General features: G+C 49.9%; 1 protein-coding gene across 2 annotated transcripts in view; it reads left to right on the top strand.

Moving 5' to 3' along the window:
- The window catches only part of RELN (reelin), a 2,335,047-nt gene that overhangs the window by 2,132,906 nt on the left and 180,566 nt on the right, over positions 1-21,575 (top strand). The gene's annotated exons all lie outside the window — the stretch shown is intronic.

Genomic DNA, 21,575 nt, shown 5'->3' with positions numbered 1-21,575 from the left:
ACGCTGTTTGCCAGTCTCTGCGTCGTACGCTCTAAGTTCTACAAATCAGACACGCCCCCGCAGCCCTGCGCGCTCAACGCTACCGCTTGCAGTAGTCAGACGTGTGCGGCCGGAATTCGTACAGCGATTCCTTCTGATTCCTGGTTCCCTCCTCTTCTTTCATCCTTCCCCTTTTTCCTCACCTTGTATTTCCTGGATTGTCAGCGCATTCGTATCTCCGAGCGCGCTCCTCGCCATTTCCTGGACTTTTTTCCCGGACATCTGAACACTTCCTGGAGTCGGGTCACGAACCGCACGCTGGAACCCGAGGATCCACGCACAGGGTTGTACAAAACCCGAACAGTGCGGAAGAAGACATCTTCGAAGATCACGAACAAACAATACAGACAGGTGAGAAGGGGGGAAACCTGTGACAGATTGAGATGCCAACAAACTGATACAGTTACGGAAATGGAGGCTGCAGTTCAAGACCTCATGCGCGGCATGCAGGAGTTAACAACAGAAGTTCAAAATCTTAAAGCCGCAAATGCGGCATTGAAACAACTGGTCCTGTCACGTGACTCTGCAACCAAGGAAAGTGTGTTGTTGGGCGGAGTGGTGGATAAATATGATGGCTCTGCAAAGACCCTTTGTGGCTTCCTCGATTCATGTTTAGTGCACTTCACCTTTAAGCCCTACTACTTCTCCACCCCCAGGGCTAAGGTGGGCTTTATGATTTCTCATCTCTCCGGGAAAGCATTAACTTGGGCAACTCCCTTAGTTCATTCGGGTGATGCCCTCCTGGATGACTATGATGGTTTCGTGCAGGCGCTAAAGACTATGTTCGATCGACCAGAACAGGTTTACAGTGCCCAAGAATGCTTATTGGACTTCCAACAAGGATCCCAGGATGTGCTTACCTATGTGACACGCTTTAAGCAACTTTCCAAGGAAGCAGACTGGTCCCCTGAGGCCTGTTTCACCCTCTTCCGAAGAGGTTTGAATGAAGAGATAAAAGACGAGCTAGCCAGGGTAGCTCGCCCAAGTTCCTTCCATGCCCTCGTGGATCTTTCCTTACAAATTGACTTTCGTATCCAGGAAAGAAAGATGGAAAAGAAGAAGACTAAAATACCCTACCAAAAGGCCTCTACAGAACCTTCCTCTAGATCTGAGCCTACTTCTTCCCCAACCACAGACCCAGAACCCATGCAACTAGGAGCCTTCCGCGGACCCATAACTCCGCAAGAAAGGATGCAACGGATTCACACTGGTCTGTGCATGTATTGTGCCTCGGATAAACAGCTAGTGAGAGAGTGCCCTATTGCCCCTCCACGGTGTTCGGGAAACGCCAGCTCCCGATCCTAGATGGAGCACAGCTTCGGGAGAGAGATGTTTGCTCCACATCTATTCCATCCTTGAACTCTCCTGGACAAAATAATCTTGTTATTCTACAGGCCTATCTATCGCCTTCCAAGAAAGAGTCTTAGCCCATTCTGGCATTAGTGGAATGTGGGGCCATGGGGATGTTCATAGATCATGATTGGGTCATCACCCATAACATTCCATATGAAACACAAGACATCATGCAACCTGTAGAGGCTATCGATGGAAGACCTCTCTCTTCAGGACCCATTACCCTTCAAACCAAAGAGATCCTGCTCTCCATAAACCACCATCAAGAGAGGATCAAATTCGACATCATAAGATCTGCCCATTACCCAATGGTACTGGGTGTGCCCTGCTTACAGAAGCACAACCCCTACATCAACTGGGCAGCAGGATCCTTGTTTCTTGGTTCAGAACATTGTATATCCCACTGTTTATCTCTAGATTCCTCATCAAGATCCTCTGAAGATATAGATGTGCAGACTATCCAGCAAGGTCCTTTCACTGTCTCAAATATCATCCAAGTTCCCAGGGCCTATCAGGATTACACTGATGTGTTTTCAACCGCCATAGTTCAAGCCCTTCCCCCTCACAGACCTGAAGACTGTGCTATTGATACTGAACCCTCCGCAGTGATTCCTTTTGGAAGGATGTTCATTCTATCAGAACCTGAGAAAAGAGCACTCCTAGAATACCTGGATACCAACTTGGAAAATGGTACCATACGACCATCCAAATCCCTGGCGGGAGCTTTGTTGTTTTCTGTCCCCAAGAAAGATACCAAGGAGTTTAGGCCTTGCCTAGATTATCGTGGTCTTAATCAATGCACCCTCAAGGACCGCTACCCATTGTCCCTAATCTCGGATATCCTGGAAGCGGTAAGAGGAGCTGTAGTGTTCACGAAATTAGATCTCAGAGGCGCCTACCATCTGATCCGTATAAAGGAAGGTGATGAATGGAAAACAGCCTTTAGAACACCCTTCGGTCGTTTTGAATACTTGGTTATGCAATTTGGACTTGCCACTGCCCCAGCGGTCTTCCAACGTTTCACGGACCGGGTGTTCTCCGATATGCTGTTCCTCTTCGTCATAGTATACCTGGACGACATACTGATATACTCCAAGGACCATCTGAAGCACAAAGAACATGTTAAAGCAGTTTTACAACGTCTACGTGAACATAAGCTCCTGGCTAAACCCGAGAAATGCCTTTTCCATGTGTCTGCTGTTCACTATCTCGGATTCATCCTCAACCCAGAGGGAATTGGAATGGACCGCTCGAAAGTTGACTCTATTCTATCCTGGCCTGTTGCAACTACTGTGAAACAAATTCAATCCTTCCTGGGGCTTGCTAACTTCTACCGGAAATTCATACCTTCCTTTTCGGAGATTGTACACCCGATCATTTCATTGTTGAAGAAGGACACACCCTTTCACTGGACAGCAGTCCAAGATGAGGCGTTTCATTGGTAAAAGTCGGAGTTTACACAAGCCCCCATCTTGGCCCAACCTGACATTGATTGACCCATCCTAGTGGAAACTGATGTCTCTAGCTACGCCATCGGGGCAGTCCTGAAACAGGAATTTGATGACAAGCTAGAACACCCCATCGCCTACCTTTCTCGCACCTTGACCCCTAGCGAAACCCACTATTCTGTTTTAGAAAAGGAACTACTAGCCATCCGTCAAGCCTTCACACACTGGCGTCATCTAAACCTGGGAGCGAAACATCCTGTTCAGGTCTGCACGGACCATCGGAATCTTCAAGTCCTGCAATCCCTGGAATGTAGGAACAGTCGTCAAGCTCGTTGGCCCTTCTTCTTTGCCCAGTACCAGTTTCAAATCCATCATGTCCCTGGAATACACAATATAATAGCAGACGCCTTATCCCGACGTCCTGACTACGAAATTCTTGAAGACCGATCCTTCCCAAAGATGTTTCCCCACACAGTATTTGTTGCCCAAGTAATCAGTCTCCTAGAAGAAATTCGGATTCAAACTCAGTCCTCTGAAATCTGGAAGGAGTTTAACGGAAAGAATCGATGGAACCTCAAGTTGAAGGGTGGATATTTATTCAAGGACAATTTCCTGGTTATCCCCACTCGGAGACTACGACAAAAGATCACAAGCCTATGTCATGATACCCTTCATTCAGGACACTGTGGCATCACCAACACCCTCCGTCTAATACAAAGACAGTTTTGGTGGCCGAAGATGAAGGATGATGTCCAGCATGACATCCAAACCTGTGCAGTCTGCACTCAAAACAAGCATGACAACAGGAAACCGGCAGGTCTCCTGCTCCAACCAGCGCTGCCAACAAGACCTTGGGAATTAATTGTTACGGATTTTATTGTGGAACGACCACCTTCCAGGGGATAGACAACTATCATGGTTACCATTGATTTATTCACCCACATGGCTCATTTTACACCCTTATATAAACTACCGTCCTCCTCTGAACTTGCCAGAATTTTCCTGGAACACATATTCAGACTTCACAGACTACCTTCCAAGATCATATCTGACAGAGGACCCCAGTACATATCTCAGTTCTGGAAACAATTATGTCGCATACTAGGAATCCAACGTGCCCTATCGTCAGGTTATCATCTACAAACCAATGGAGCTACTGAACGCGTGAACCAAACTCTGGAACAATATCTCAGCTGTTTCGCCACCAAGGTCCAGGACGATTGGTCACTCTTAATACCTGTGGCTGAATTTGCCTACAACAATTCGGATCACTCGGCTGTTAAAACCAGCCCTTTTTTCTGTAGCCAAGGATTCCACCCTTCGGTGCTACCGTCCATACTCCTACGTCCCGTCCCCTTTCCTCCATACTTGTGGGACATCTCGCCGTCCTGTGGGACGGGACCAGAGCACTTTGTAAAAAGCATCCACATTTTTTTTCAGAAATGTGTCCCTCCTCTCTTTCCTGCGCGGGGCCCGGCACACGGCCGTAACCCCGCCCACCTTGGCTCCGCCACCTAGCATCGCCCATCAGTCATTTTCTCTGCTCGATCGGGGCTGGACACACTTGCATCCTCGGAAGATTTTCTTCCCTTTTTTCCTCTCTGGCTCTCGCTAGCGTTCGTTTACTAGTCTGTCTATGTCTTTCAAATTAAACTTTCCAGATTGTTCATCGTGTCACCGTCGCTTCGCGAGGGCGGATCCCCATCCTCTTTGTTTAGAGTGTTTGGGTCCGGAACACCGTTGGGACTCCTGTTTTTACTGTGACTCCCTTTTCGGTCTGGGCACGTCAACGTCGGTTGGAGCGGTGGGAGGAGGTGTTCCGACGAACTCCTCCTTCGCATTTTCATGTGTTCATCGACGAGAAGAAGAAACGCCCGGTAAGTTCTTTACTTTTCAGAGCACCCCTGCCGGGGGATACCTTTCCGGGTTCCTCTCGGTCCGGGAGGGGCGTTGATCGCTCTGTCACCAGGGTTGGCCCTGAGGTGCCCGTTGGGCCTAATAATTCTACCAGAGTTTTCTCTGAGGGTCTCCATAAGGGGCTTGTGAACACCGGAGTACGCTCCGAGGCCCCTCCTGTGGGGGCTGTTTGTAGACCCAGTTCTCCTGAATCGTGGGGTACCGGAGCTCGCTCTGAGGCCTCTCTGTCGGCTTCCCTCAAAAACAAGACCGGGGTGCGCCCCGAGGCCTTGGCTGGGCTGGTTGTTACCGAGCGGATGTTCGAGGCCCGTGCAGATAAGGCTGTTACCGGGCCTGGGTCTGAGGTCCCTCGTTCAGAGGCTAAAGCTACCAACAGTTCTGAGAGGCCGGACAAGGCTTTGTCAGTGAAAGCGGTTGCTCACCGTTCCCGCTCTTGTGGTGATACCAGATCTGTTGATGGGGCAAAGAAGCAAAGTTCTTCTTTTACCGGCAGTGCCGAGGTCCTTCCTTCAAAGGCTAATTTGGCGGTTGGTATGTCACAAAAACATTCCAGGCCTCATAGTACCGGCTCAGCCGAGGTTCCTTATGTTAAGGCTAAGATTAAGACCCCTGATCCATCAACGGGGACCCCTGCCTCACTTCCTCACATGCCGCAGTTCCCCTCAGATTAGGACAAAATGGCACCCGTTCTCGCCACGACCACGGGGGCCATTTTAGGTGCTACCCCTACAACTATGGCATCGGCCTCTGGTGTAGGGCACGGTCCCTTGGGTGAATCTAAGGTCCCTTGTGTGCATCCTTACCGGCCGGTTTATGATTGGAACGGCCGGATGCCTCTTCCGCACAATGTTTTGTTGCCCGCGGGGGCGGCTCCTTTGATTTATGTGGATATGTCGGTGGAGGGGCCGGTGTGGCACCCTTCCCCGTTACGTCCCTGGATTTGTCCACCTCATGAGAGGCCTCCTCAGGTTCCGAAGCAATCTCCTGAGGACGCCTTTTTCGGTACATTTCAAGCGCTTATGCGCATCAACCCCATGAGGGAATATTTCAAAGGGCTTTTCAAGGAGATATGTCCACCTGCGCCTCCGGCTCCACCCGTTCCTCTGGTAGTTCCGCCCGTGCCTCCGTTGCCCGTGGTGCCTCCCCCGGCTCTTCCGCCTGTTCCTCCATTGTCCCCAGTGGACAAGGCAGTGCCTGACACGGCTCAGCAGGATCCTGACCTGTCAGATGACCCTCAAGGCGATCAGGACAACGAGGACCTTCCCTGCTCTATCAGAACCTTTCATGACCGGGTACTGGACATGATGAGTTTCTTAGATGTTCCGGTGCCCGAGGCACCCGCTCCGCAAGAGGGCATGCTTTCTGGGGCGTTCACCCTGTCTCCCTTGGTGTTACACCTTTTCGCCAATGGCAGCTTAGGCGGCATTGGTCCCTGTGTGGAGCTATGATTCGAGGAAACTCCGATATAGCAAGAGATTCCTATGCCAGCAGTCTAGTTGTTTCACGTTGCCGTCAGAAACACGTGACCAGTCATCTGATCCCTCTTAAGGACCCCGGAACTCTGCTTCAACGCGTCGCTTTTGCTGAATGTGATGCTCCATAAGTTCGCTAAGATTCAGGACCTCGAGCCCTATTCTATCGACAGCTATTCAACTCTCTTTTTCTCACTGACACTCCTTTTTGTTATAGAATTGTATCTCGTCTCGGCCTGCTCACTTCCTCTCCTTCATTCAGTCCAGGAAATCCCCTCGTCTCTTCAGGCAGGGCTCTCCATTTGATATTCCGCTCTAGTCATAAGGTCCACCTATCGGAAGTAAGTCCAATTCCTACATTTGGTCTTTTCTTTGTTTAGAACCTCACTTACCATTTTCCCTTTGTCAGTTGTTACCCTCCTCTTTGGACTACCACTCCTTCAACTGCCCGAGAAGACCCATTCGAAGGATCTAACTCCAGTCATATCCCAAGTTAGTTCCGCACTTTTCTCATCAATTTATCTTTCATTCTGCTTTTCTTATACTTACCTGTTATTCTCGTTCTGTAGGTCTCTTTCCACTTCGCCACATAGAGAAGGGCCATCCTGAGAGACAACCAGTCCTGACTTCCGGAGTCTTTCCTTACAAGAAGGCTGATTCAAGATCTCCAGGGTTTTCTTCCCCAGAGTGTTTCCCTGGGGTCCGTGTTTCCCCTCACTGATTCTTTTATGTTCGGTACTAGGGGGAACAGGGATTCCGGGGTGATTCTTCTCTTCTGCTGTTGCTGCTCTGAACACGTTGGCATCCGATCAGGTTAGTGTTTTTTCTAAATATCCTTTTTGGGAATTGATAACACAAACTCTCAACAGAGTTAGAACTGTTACACTTGGCGCGTACTGGCCTGTTCCTGCAGAAGGACGTTCTGGCCGAGGTCTGCAGAGTCTGGGAAAAGCCACACTCGGGACTTTTTGTCAATAAGAAGATTGTCGTGAGGTACAGGCTGCATTCTTCGGAAGAGGTGGCCCTGTCGTCTTTCCGCCTCCCTTCTCCACAGTGGTGACTGCGGCTACGTTGCAATCCAGACCTGCAGCACCCTCTTCCACGACGGCTACTCAGTTCTTGGGAAAGGAGGACAAGCTCCTGGACTCCCTAGGGAGGACAATCTTTGCCAACTCAGCCTTGCAGCTCAGGCAGGCCAACGCTGAGTTGATATTGGCGGGAGCTAACATGCGGATGTGGAAAGGTCTGTCGGAGTTTGAGGAGCACATCCCGGTCGAGAAGTTGGAAGACTTCAAAGGAGGCCTTTCCGATGCCAGGGTCTTGGCCCAGGATCTCCTGGAGGCTGCGGCTCATCACGTAGACACCTCGGCTCGGGGCCTGATGCTTGGGGTTGATACCTCACGGCAGGCGTGGCTGCATGCCACTAAATTTTCTAAGGAAGTGCAATACAAGGTGTTGGACCTTTCCATTCGATGGTAAGGAGCTTTTTCATTCTACTACTGATGTAGAGCTCACCAAGACCAAGGATAGCACTCAGACGGCTAAATCATTGTCTGTTCTGGTCAAAAGTCCTTTCAAATCCCAGAGACAGTTGTCGCAAAGTCAACCCTCCTCTGGTTTTAGGGGCTTCCTCGACCGCAAATCTCGCAGAGTGGATACTCCTGCGGGGAATAACCGCCGTAGACAACAACGCACGCGGTTTTTCTCCCACTCCTCAGCCTCCTCATCAGGTTCAGGTGGCACCGCCACCGATAAACCTGCCAAATGAGGGTTTTCCGCGCTCGCACGAGACCCCGGTGGGAGGACGCATTGCGTCTCATTGGGAAGCGTGGCAGACCATCACAGAAGACAGATGGGTCTTGTCAGTCGCTCGAGCGGGCTTCTGCTTACCTTTACCCTCTACCCCACCCCTCAACCCTCCTTTTCAGCCGTCGGGCTCACCCTCCCTCAAGGCCGAAGTTCAGAAACTTCTGGACCTCAGAGCTGTGGAACCCATTCCCCTTGGGGAGCGAGGGGAGGGCTTCTACTCCCGGCTGTTTACAGTGCCCAAACCCAACCAGGCTGGCCTGCGCACCATCCTAGAGCTTTCCCAGTTCAATCTTTTCCTACCCCAAGAGACATTCAAGATGATCACGCCCAGCCAGATACGCTCCTCCTTACAGATGGGCGATTGGCTCAGCGTTGTGGATCTTAAGGATGCGTATATGCATATCCTGATTTGGAATCCACACAGGAGATATCTCCGCTTCTCTTTGGGAGAGGAGCACTTCCAGTTTCGGGTGCTTCCTTTTGCCCTCAGCTAGGCGCCGCGTGTCTTCACGAAGATGATGTCGGTGATTGCGGCCTATCTTCGTCTACAGGGTATCCATGTGTATCCTTTTTTAAAAAATATTTTTTTATTTATTCAAACCAACAACAATACAAACCAAACACGCAGTGCATATATCAACAGTTCATTTGTTCATCGTTTAATTCCGGTCACTGCTCCCCAAATCCCACCCCCCATTACGAGCCTATTCATTCCAAGCACTCTGTGTCTGCCTCACGTGGTGAGGTCTCACTTTCTGTGGATTCCGACAGATCTTGTGCCGTTCCAAACAATTCCGCTATTAATGATTTCCATGCCATCAGGATTCCCGCCTCCTCCTCTCCCCCTACATTGCTTGCCTCTTGCCATACCGTGGTTTCTGCCTCCGCCCATTTCTGCAACTCCTTCCACCACACCTCTACTCGTGGCCTGTGGCATGTCTTCCACCCCATGGCAATCCTCCTTTTTGCAAGCACATATGCTAGGTCTTTTAGTTTACTGACGTGTTTAAGTTTTTCGTGCTCTAGGGAACCCCCCTAGCAAGCAGGCCCAGGCCGTATCTATGACAATAGTGATCCCTTTTTCCGCCAGTCTCTGTGCTACTTCACCCCAGAAACGCTCGATCACTGAGCATGACCAAATCATGTGTACCAAATCAGCATTTTCCTCATCACATTTGGGGCATGCCTGTCTTCCAGCGTTATTGAACCTAGATATTTTTTGAGGTGTCATATATGCCCTATGTGTAATATACAGTTGTATCTGTTTTAGTCTGGCGTTCCTAGAAACCTTCTTGTGGTATCCCAGGGCCCTTTCCCACATCCCATCCTCTATCGAGGCCCCCACTTCTACCTCAATTGCGTTAATTCTTTCCCGACCTTTGACATCATCATCTCATACAGTCTAGAAATTTCATGTCCGCCTTCCGTTATATCATATATTACATCCATAATAGCGTCTGGTTCTTCTTCCAATACTGTTTCAGGCCACGTTTTCCTAATTTTCTGCACCATTCTGTGATATGTAATATACTGGCCTGTATGTAATCCTTTACGGGCCAGTATATTACATATCACAGAATGGTACTAGTACTTCAAAATCCATAATAGCCCCTTCTCGCCAGATATCTCCCATCGTTACCACCCCTGCCGATTCCCAGTGGGTCCTTATTATCATTCTCAATTGCTTATCTCCCCCTGCCAGTGTAGCTAACGGTATCTGCGGGGAGCATGGGAGTGGGTTCCCCATCATCCGACACGCCTGGCGCCACATCTTCCACCCAACCCTCATCATCTCTGGGGGCTCTCCCATTTCTGCCTTGGGCAGCCAGATCATTTCTCTTAAATAAAATGGGGTACAATCATGACCAAGCAGCATAGATTCGGGGGTCACTTTGTCTGAGAGCCATTTGGCAATGTATTGCAGCTGGCTCGCTACATAATAAACCTCATAATTAGGCAGTTTTATCCCCCCTTTTTCGTAGAAGTTCTGCAGCTTCCATAGCGCCACCCTATTCTGGGTACCATCCCACAGGAAATCCCTACACATGCAGTTTAGTTTAGTGAAAAACTTCTTGGGTATCAGGTATGGAATATTCCCAAAATAATGCAGGAGCCTAGGTAGGACCACCATCTTCAACATTGCCCCTCGTCCCATCATCGCTAGGGGCAGCTTCACCCAAAATTTCATACACTTCTCGATTTTCACAATGCCCACCTCAGTATTGTGCCTATGTTCTTCCTCAACCGTATGGTACACAGCTATCCCAAGGTACCAAAAGGTACTCACTGCCCATGGTATTTGTAACACCGGCAATCGCCCCCCAGGAGTCCCCTTGTAACTGCCTAGCGGGAACATACTAGATTTTTGTGGGTTCACCGCTATGCCAGACAGCCCCGTGTATCTCTCCATCACCTCCAGGATATATTGAAGATTTTCTTCCGGGTACTTCATGTACAGTAACAAGTCATCCGCATATAAGGAGATCAAGTGACGTTCCCCTCCCACCTCAATGCCTATAGTGTCGTACTGCTGTCTCAGGTATATTGCTAGGGGCTCTAGGGCTAATATAAAGAGCATTGGGGACCACGGGCATCCCTGTCGGGTGCCTCTGCTGAGTTGCCATCTTCCAGATATCACTGCTCCTGTTCTAACCCTAGCCAGCGGTTCACTGTATAGCATTTTCGCCCATCTTACATATCCTGGTCCCATTCCGTAACCTGCCAGGGCTGCTAGCAGCCATGGCCACTTGACCGAATCAAAGGCCTTAACCGCGTCTAGTGACACAATCGCCATTTCGCCTTCTTGCTTAGTTCCCCATTCGACGATCCGGTGGAGTCGTCTGTGATTATGTGTTATATTTCTGTTCGGGACATAGCCCGTCTGATCGGGGTGTATAAGTTTATCAATAACTCTCCGCAGTCTGTTTGCCAAGACCGCCGTCAGTATCTTGCTGTCTTGGTTCATCATCGAGAGCGGTCTATGAGAGCCACAGCTATGCCCCGGCTTGTCAGGTTTGGGAAGCGGTATTATGATCGCTTCCCTTAGTGACTCCGGTAGCTGTGCTACCTCAAACGCCTCGTTCAGCATTTCCAACATTGGGGGGAGCACTTCTGCCCTATAAACTTTGTAAAACTCGCTAGGGAATCCGTCCGCCCCCGGGGTCTTACTCGTAGGCAGCTGCTTCACCACCTCTTCTAACTCTTCCAAAGTGATCGGTGCATCTAGCTCTTCTCTGTCCTCAACACTTATTCTAGGCAGTCCTATGTCTTCTAATGTTTCCATTATCTCCTCATGACTACTTCCCTCCTCGTCCCCATATAATAATTTGTAATAATCTGCAAACTCCTCATTAACTCCCTCTTGGGTGTCCGGTACAGTACCATCGTCTCTAGTTATCGTTCTGATCGTGGGTCTGGGAGTTTCACTCTTACATAACCATGCCAAAAGCCTTCCTGTTTTATCACTTCCCGCATGCTGTCTCTCTATATATTTTTTATAGTTAAGGTTGCACAGCCTGTCCGATTGTTCCGCACATTTCTGTTGCAGTTTGAGTATCAGCTCCGTCTCTACGTCCTCTTTATTTAATGCCCTTTCTAGTTCCCTTTCTGTTTCTTGTAGTTCAGCCACAATCCCCCCTTGCAGGCCTTTTGATTTAGCTATAGCCACCCCTCTCATCACTACCTTGAAGGCTTCCCATAATGTGCTTGCCGAGTCAACGCTACCCATATTCTCCTCAAAGTAATTTATAATCTCCTCCCGTATTTCCTCCCTGAACACCGGATCCTTAAGCGCCTCCGCCCAGAGGCGCCATGTCGGAATCCTTGCTCTCTGAGGGCAATATTGCCACCCAAGAACCAGGGGTGAGTGGTCCGAGAGGACCCTCGCTTTATATTCACTGGAATAATCTCCATCAATACTTCCGCTGTGGCAAAGACATAGTCCAGCCTCGTGTGTAGCTGCTGCGGGGCATAGTAGTGTGAAAATTGCCTTTCTTGGGGGTATTTCGTTCTCCATGGGTCTCTCAAACTTGCCATCCAATCTATCTACCCTGGGGTTTAGTACACAATTAAAATCCCCTCCCCAAATCACCGCACTAACCATGCACAAGCTAAGGTTGTTGCATAAAGTCCTGAAATACGCTGCCGTATTCTGATTGGGGGCATATGTATTTATAATACTGATCTCTTTATTCTCCAATAGTCCCCGCAATATTACCATCCTCCCATCCGTTTCGGCCACCTCCTGCAACAGTTGAAACGGGGCGTGCGGTGCCACCCAAATGAGTACCCCTCTAGCTTAAGCAGAGTATATTGAGCCCCCCACAACCTCTTTCCATTTCTTTGCAATCATTTCCATTTTTCCCTGTGTCAAGTAAGTCTCCTGCAACAGTGCAATATCTATCTATATCTATATCTATCTTTTGTCTGCGCAGGTACAACATCACCTTGTTCCTTTTCAGATAACTGTTGATAACTGTTGAGTCCCCTGACATTCCACGTAATTATCTTAAGATACCCCATGGTCTATGAGAGTTCCCTTTCCCCTCCCACCAGTGCAGTCCAGATCCCACTTCCTTCTCAGTCTACCTAGGCTCGTTCCCCACTTCAAACCTCCTAAAACTACAAACACTGCAAACTTCCCTTCCCTTTTCCCCCCGCTTCCCTTTCCTCAACTACAACAAACCACTGCACACAACCCCTTCCCTCTCCCCTCCCCCCTCCCCACCCTACCGCAAAAAATGCCCAGCTCCATCCCTAGATCTCAGGCTCCCCCGCGTTTGGACCTACCCTGGAACCCCAGGCCAAGACCCCAGCAGGGTGTCACCACACTATTGACGACCTAACTAATCTCTAAATGGGGGTGTGCAGACTAGCTCTGCAAGGCTCCTTAATGAAGCATCAATCACAGTGCTTGTGTTTCATTTTCTATTCCAAACTGGTTTTACCGGCCAACGGGCCGCATCACTGACTATAGTCAAGTCCCATAGTCTCAAACCACATCCCCTTCAGGTGCCCCCCTGCGCATTACTTATCTCCTCCATCTCCTCCTTTCGTCTGGATGTCCGGCTCCTGTGGGCAACCTTGCGCATCGAGCCATCCCATGGCATCCTGCGGAGTTTCAAAAAATAAGGTTCTGTTTTTGTGGAAGACAATTTTGCCGGGTAAAGCAACATATACTTATGGCCCGCTTCTTTCAATCTCCTCTTGACCGCCCCAAAGTTCATTCGACTCCGCTGCACCATCAGGGTATAGTCTAGGTAGGCCGTTATGTTTGCTGCCCCCCTTTGAATTGTTCCCCCTTTGCGGTATCCTTTCTCGATCCCGGTAATTAAGGATCTTGGCAATCACTGGCCTAGGCGGGTTACCCGGCGGCGGCTTCCTCGTCAGAGCCCTATGCGCCCTTTCCGCCGCGAACCCCTGATACAGGGCCCCTCCAGGAATCTCCTGCAACAACATGGATTCAATACATTCTGTGGGGTTGTGGCCCTCTGCTCCCTCCGGCAAGCCCACAATGCAGATGTTATTTCTCCGGGCGCGTCCTTCCGCTTCCTCCGGCCTGTGAAGCACAGTCTGCTGTGTTCGGGCTCACCTCTTTCTCGAGGTTCTCAGTGCGCTCCGCCAATGACCTGACATCCTGCCGGAGAAGATTCACCTCTTCCTGCACCTCTCCAACCTTGCGGTCCAGCGCTCTTTTGAGTTCATTCACAGCCACTTCAAGCTTGGCTTCCCAGGCCAACTTCAGGTCTGCAATTGCGGCTAGGACCTCTTGGTTCGTGCCCGTGACGGCCATGCTACCCGCAGGAGGCCTGTCCTTACTCCTGGCACCTTCTGGGCCGGGCGGCGTCCTGGCGTATTCGTCCAACGTAGGCTGCTTCCCCTTGAGTCTAGGAGGTTTGTTGGACATAGTGCTGTTGTTATGGGTCGTGGGTCTGTCCCGCCACTTGTAGTCTGCAGTTCCAACGGGGGCAACTCACTACAGTCTATTGCGTTCCGGGAGGCCACCTCAGAAGTGTACCAAGCACAGTCCTTTCTTCAATACCTTTATGCGTCCACAGGGATGCCCTATGATTCGTGTCCGGATCACCCGCGGATAACTGCTACAATGAAAAGCCCCAGTGTCAGTTGTCAGGCCACACACATGGGCCTTGTAGCCACCATTCACATCCTGAGTACACCCTACACCGGGCTTGCTGGCCGGCTAGCGCGTGGCCTCTTGATCATGGGCCTCTTTGTCTCTTGTCATTTCCTAGGGCTCCGCACCCATCAGAAACATTGTGTCCCCGATGGCCAGCCAGTCCACTCCCTCCCTTCTTCCTTGCTGTTGGGTCAGTGCCGGGATGCTAGCGATGGTCATACATCTGGCCTTATGATTTGCGCTATGCTCATGCAGGTCTTCATACGTGCAAGAATGTGCACGCCTCTTTTTCCCACTCTGTACTGCAACTGCAGGCTCCAAAGCTTGCTCAAACCTCCACCTTCGGATGAGATCATTTATGGATCACAGGATCCATAGGCATCACGTCCTACTGCATAGCCACGCCCCCTCCCTTTAATCCAGTGTTATGTTTAAATGTTTCGTTTTATTACAGCATGATGTTGTATTGGCTTGTGTCCATGGGCGCCTTTCTGAGCAGGCGAGTCCACACACCGTGATGCTGCTTTCCTCGTCAATTTCGCTTCTGATCCAAACACTCGAGGGTTTCGTTTCACGGGTTCCTGCTGGCAGCGTTCTTTTGTCTATTTAAGTGGGGTGCGGTCACGCCTATTCGTTCAGTGCCGTTCTTCGGTGTGGGCCCCTTCAGGTGCCATGTATTGCTGCTCATGTGCACACTCGCATATTTCCGCGCAGGAGAAACGGTGCTCAGGCAGTCATTGCTCCTGTGACATGATCCAGTCTCCATGTCACTCCGGCGTTCGTCGATTCGCGCAGCACCCAGCTGGCTTTTTATTTTTTATACCCCGCGTTTAGTGTCTGTCCATTGCCGCATATGCGGTCACGGATGCTGCAGCTTGTGTTGGCTCAGTGACTCTGCCCACTGCCGAGCGGTCGCATCGCAGCAGTGTTCCGACTAGTTACACTGTTGCGGTGTAACTCTCAGCTGGCTGTTTCCTTTGTTCCTTTGTCCTGATGCCGCCATTTTGTTCGCTCCTCCGCCGCCGCACTCAAACTTGTCCTGCTTCTTATTAGCTTTCTGTGTGGGGAATTTCGCCGGGCTTATAAGCGATGCGTGCACCATCCATTCATGTTTCTGTGAGTTCTTTTTTCGTATTGCCCAGCAGTTTCAGATCGCACTTTTTTCCCAGGATATATGACGGATCAGCAGGAGCTCCACGGCAACACAGCCTATCCCATGGCCATGTAGCCACGCCCCCATCCATGTGTATCCTTATTTGGACGACTGGCTCTTACGCAGCCCTTGTCCGCTGGCAGCAGCGGGCAACCTCCAGTCTCTCCTTCAGCTCCTGCTCTATCTTGGGCTGTCAGTGAACTGGCGGAAATCCTCCATGACGGTCTCACAGGACCTGATCTTCCTGGGTTTTCGTTGGAACACGATCGACTGCAGAGTGTATCTGACCGAGGACAGAATGGCAGATCTGTTAGCCACGTGTCAGATGTTTGCGCAGTCGGAGAGCATGTCGGCCTGGTGGTTCCAGAGGCTTCTGGGTCTCATGGCCTCATGTTTACTGGCTCTTCCTCGTCTCAAAATGAGACGGACCCAGATGGCTCTTCGGAGTTCATGGCGTCAGGCAGTGGATCCGGATTCCATGCGGATAATGATTCCGGATTCCATGAGAGTGGACCTGGATTGGTGGTCATCTCTCAGAAATCTGTCTGGGGGCGCGGGGTTTCAGGACCCGGTCCCCATGGTGACGATCACAACGAACTCCTCCTTTCTAGGGTGGGGTGCGACGTTAGATCTTCTTCAGGTTTTGGACCTCTCGTCGCCTCAGGACAAGCTCCTGCACATAAATCATTTGGAGCTTCTGGCGATCTTTCCTAGCGCTCAGGGCGTTCAGACCGTTCATTGTCAACAAGGTGGTCCGCATAAGAACGGACAATGTGGTGTCAATGTATTACATAAACAAGCAAGGGGGAACAAAGTCTCCCCCCCTGCGAGGACCTGTCCATCCAGATTTGGGAGTGAGCAGTGCTTCATGGTGTCTGGCTGCTTGCAGTGCACATCCCGGACCAGCTGAATGTCACAGCGGATGCCCTCAGCCGGCGGACAGTGGTCAGCTACGAGTGGGAATTGAAGGCGAAAGTCCTCTCATGGATTTTCTCGCGTTGGGGCACACGGGAGCCTCCTCTCTGGGGGATGCTCTCGAGAGTCTATGGCACAACATGAGAGCTTACGCCTACCCGCCTCTGCCTCTAGTTCACCGTGTAATTTGGAAGTTGAAGAACTCGGCAAACTGTTCCCTTCTACTCATAGCCCCGTGGTGGCCAGCCAGGTTTTGGTTCTCAGAACTTCAACACTGTCGGTGTATCCGCCGATCACGTTACCAGTAACTCCCGATCTTCTTCACCAAGGGGAACAAGAGATGTGGCACCCCTCCCCACAACCGCTCAGCTTGGCGGCATGGTGCCTGAGTTCAAGTCTTTAGAGCATCTGAATTTGTCTGCGGATAACATGCGCATTATCCAGGCATCCAGGAAACCCTCGACCAGATCTCAATACAAGAGTAAATGGCTCACGTTCTGTCATTGGTGTTTGGAGAAAAAGTTGGATCTGAGGGTGGCCACGATTGACACGGTGCTGTCCTTCGTGTTCTCCCTAGCAGAGTCAGGGGTTCATGTCCTGTCATGCAGGACTTATCTCTCAGCGGTTTCCGCTTACCTTCCTACAGACCTGTGTTCTTATTCTCTAACTAGCCCAGTGGCTTGACACGCCTCTACCCTCCGGTTCGTAATCCGCACCCGCCATGGGACCTAAATGTAGTCCTGACGGCGCTGTGCAATAAACCCTTTGGACCAATGGCTACGGTGGACCTCAAGTACTTGTCTTGGAAAGTGTCCTTTCTGGTCGCCGTTACGTCAGCAAGGAGAGTGAGTGAGCTCCAGGCATTGTCGGTGGAGCATCCTTTCTTGGTCTTTCACAAGGACAAGGTAGTCCTTCGGCCAAACCCGGCTTTTCTACTGAAGGTGGTGACCGAATTCCATCTGAATCAGTCGATCTCCCTTCCAGTCTTTTTTCCGAACCCTGCCTCAGAGGCTGAAAGGGTTCTACACTGTCTTGATGTCCAAAGAGCTCTTAAGTTCTACCTGGACAGGACTTCTGAGCTTAGGAGTTCTTCTCAACTTTTTGTGACCTTCGGTAACCCTCAGGGCAAGCCGGCGTCTAAGGCAACTATTTCTAGGTGGATCGCCACCTGCATCACGGAGTCTTTCACCGTCCAAGGGCTGAAACCTCCTAAGGGTATCCATGCACACCTGGTGCGGGGCAAGGCAGCCGCGGTTGCTTTTCAGAAATATGTCCCCTGGGAGTCCATCGCTAGGGCAGCTACTTGGGCCTCCCCATCTGCTTTCTGTAAGCATTACTGTCTCGACATGAGCTCAAGAGCTGACGCTCAGTTTGGTCAGGCTGTGCTGAAGAACCTGTTTCAGTAATGGGTATTTCCATCCACCCGTAGTTCCTGTAAGGAGTGCTTGGGAATCTCCCACAAGTATGGAGGAAAGGGTACGGACGTAGGAGTATTACCAGGTTACTCACCGTAGTGACCACCTTACTCCTAGTCCATAGTCCCCTTTCCTCTATACGCCCGCCCGCCGTCCCCTCTAATAAGGTTCCTCTGTTATTGCTAATGGGTCTTTGACCTGGGGATAGAAAAGGACTGATGGGCGATGCGCGGGGCGGAGCCAAGGTGAGCGGGGTTACGGCCGCGTGCCGGGCCCCGTGCAGAAAAGAGAGGAGGGACACATTTTTGAAAAAAATGTGGATGCTTTTTACAAAGTGCTCCGGTCCCGTCCCACAGGACGGAGAGATGTCCCACAGGTATGGAGGAAAGAGGACTATGGACTAGGAGTAAGGTGGTCACTACGGTGAGTAACCTGGTAATTCTTCCACATCCTACCACTGTTCCTACAGTTGACTCCTGGATTGAAACCCTCATCAACGTACACAGAGAAGCAAGAGAACATCTCGAAAAGGCCCGTACAAACACCAAGCACTATGCTGACTCCAAAAGAAGACCAGGGCCTTCATACACAATAGGTGATAAGGTCTGGCTATCCTCGAAACTTCTGCCTCGACACTTACGACCAAATAAATTGGCTTCCCGGTACTATAGTCCTTTCTCCATAAAGGAAATCATTAATACAGTGGCCTTCCGACTCAGACTACCAGAATCTTGGAAGAGGATCCACAGTTTTTCACACTTCTCTGTTGAAACCATACATCCAGTCCTCCCGAACTGCTCCAAGATCTACCCCTGTGATTGTCAATGATCAGTTGGAATACAAGGTTTCCAGAATATGTGCCTCCAGGTACAGACGTGGACAGCTACAGTATCTGGTCGAGTGGAAAGGGTACCCTCCCAGTGAACGCACCTGGGAACCAGTCTCAAATATGAATGCCCCCAAACTGCTACGAAGGTACCACCTTATACACCCGGGCAAACCCGGAGGAACTGGGATTTGGAGGAGGCATGCTGTCATGAACCACCGTATGCGTCCCTTCTGGACTTCGTGGTCCCTGACCCGTAGGGGACTGAACTCAGCAGTACTCCCAACATGGCTGCTGAACGCGGAACGCTGTTTGGCAGTCTCCGCGTTGTACGTTCTACAAATCAGACACTCCCCCGTGGCCCTGCGCGTCTCACCGCTACCTCTTGCAGTAGTCAGACGTGTGTGGCCGGAGTTCGGACAGCGATTCCTTCTGATTCCTGGTTCCCGGTCCCCTGAATCTCCTCTTCTTTCATCCTTCCCCTTTTTCCTTACCTTGCATTTCCTGGATTGTCAGCACATTCGTATCTCCGAGCGCGCTCCTCGCCATTTCCTGGACTTTTTTCCCAGACATCTGAACGCTTCCTGGAGTTGGGTCACAAACCGCACGCTGGAACAAGAGGATCCACGCACAGGGTTGTACAAAACCTGAACAGTGCTGAAGAAGACATCTTCGAAAATCACGAACAAACAATACAGACAGATAAGAAGGGGGGAAACCTGTGACATGGTAACATACATGACCACATAACAAATATTTCACAGATTTTCTACACCCCCCTATGCGTACTGATGTGTCTGTTCTATAACAGATGTTATTGTTGACACGTGTTTCAGTCAGAATCGGCGGGCATAAGACTGTAGCCCTCAATTTTCTCTAACCTTCTTCAGGGCAGAAGTGGACAGCTTATTTTGCCCCACTTCTATACATATGGAGTTGGAAACATCATCTAGAACAATAGAAATTTTAAAAAAAACATTACCACCAATGTTCTCACCATCCTCATTTCTTCTACATAGAAGCACAAACACTTGTGCATGTAACTACTTAATTGTTACATGAATTGTACTGGCCTCCAGAACAATTCTTGGAGGAAGTTCAAAACCATGGACAAATCCTCAATGCTCATGCGACCCTATCACTTCTTGGCAGAGCCTGTCAAGCGGAAGCAACAGGGTAAGGAAACAGGCATCCCTGACCCTCCCTACCGTCCCTGGGGTTATAAGTGGTATCCCAGAGACCAATTGTCATAGAGAAAAAGTCCATACTTACTCTATTCATTTGGTCTGTGCACTCTGGTTGGAAAAAGATCCCCCTTATTTCCTTGAGGTTTTTACGTGGGATACCTACAATTAGAAATCCAACGTTAGGGTGTCTCTGTTAATCCTACTTTTGTCTGCTCTTTTTCGTTATTAAAATCCCTGGTTTACTTCCTAATCCATGTGAATGAAACACATTTGTGGTTGTTTGCATTCTTGAGAGCTGTCTGACTTGGGTTAATAAAACTATGAATAAACTAGTGCTCCCTATAAGACAAAGACAATTCTCTGGAGGAAAAGGCATGCTTCTGAGCTAATTTGCATACCCACAATGCACTGCTCAGTGGCTCGGAACTGGCGATGAACTTCCAGGGATGGTTACTGGATGGCGCTGTGACATAAATTGCTTAGCTAAAAAGGCCCATTCTACTCTTCTTCATGTAGAACAGCTTATTTTCATGCATTTCTAAATCCACGATAACACTGATGGTGTTTCCCATATCCAATTTCCTGACTCCTCTACTTTCACTAAGTCACTTTAGAGCCCTATCTACAAGGCCCAGATACACGCTGAATAACTGGCATCAGTTCTATGTGAATCCCTCTGAGTAATATATGGAACAAGCACCATGCCTAGCAATGGTCGTTGTGCCCATTGCATCACAGATGACATTACAAGAGAGTTTTGAAATACCACCAATAACACTTATGACTTTACACACAGCAGACCACTTGGCTTCACAAGTGACATCATTAGTGCCATCTGTTCTGACATCACCAACATTCATATTAATTGGCAAAACATTTTTTTTACATGATGACGTAATACTGATTAGGGTGCCAAACATGAACTGGGGCTGATCAACATCAGTCACCATTGCAACTATGTCCATAAAGGGTTCCCCAGACCTGTATACCAAACACGAGAGCTTTGCATGATAACGTTGCATTCCTCTCCTAGTGTAGCACAAGGAGGGCCTGTCTCTTAGAAGCCTCCTAAGTGAGGATTTCCAGATATCCTACAGAAAAGTTGACAGGGAAAAACAGATTGCTGTAGGAATGAACAGAAAGAAAAGGGAGCACATAAACACAGAGAATCTCGGGAACGGAACATCAGGTGGGGCGGGATGCCGCAAAATGCAGTCACGGCAGGTGAGATTCAGAATCATTTGCAGGATATGAAGAAAATGTTCCAAATGCTGGCCAAGGGAGCAGAGAGCAAGCATTCTGAGTGAAGGCAGCTGATAGGACAACTGCTACTGCAGAAAGTCACTCCACGCAAGCAATCAAGCTCCCGCCTTTAGCTGACAAAGGCCCCTAGTCCAGCTCTCTACATCTTGGAAGATACACTGCGATGACGATGCACCTGCTAGAGACCAAAACCTGTGATGGAACATGGAATGGATTGGGGCTCACATTGCAAAGGAACGCAGAAGCTGCTTCCACGTACCCAAATGGTCTTCATGATGAGTTTGGGGGGGACTACAAAGAAATCTGGTGGTAACGGAATTACCTCGGTTTTTTTTCCCTCCACCCGATTATGAGTTGCAAACTAGAATGGAGGTAATTGCTCCAGTATATGCATGGAGGCATATCCTCCAAACAAATGGAGGAGTTACCATCAGTGGGATTACCTGCAGAGGTAATTGCCCCATTTCCCCCAAAAGCAAGGGGACTAACCACAACTCATAATCAGGTGGAAATTCCAGAGGTATCACTGCAGGTAGCTGCCAGTACCTCCAAACCGGTACTGAGGCCCAGAAATAATGTCATTAAGTGGGAGGAAGGCCTCGGCCTGCGCACTTGATGTTTCTATCCCAGTGGCCTTATCCC

Source organism: Ambystoma mexicanum, chromosome 12 (genome assembly GCF_040938575.1).
Source record: "Ambystoma mexicanum isolate Mex_15411 chromosome 12, UKY_AmexF1_1, whole genome shotgun sequence".
In the NCBI taxonomy this organism is placed as follows: domain Eukaryota; kingdom Metazoa; phylum Chordata; class Amphibia; order Caudata; family Ambystomatidae; genus Ambystoma; species Ambystoma mexicanum.
The sequence above is the reverse complement of the archived record's forward strand: the minus strand, read 5'-3'. Positions and strand labels throughout refer to the sequence as shown.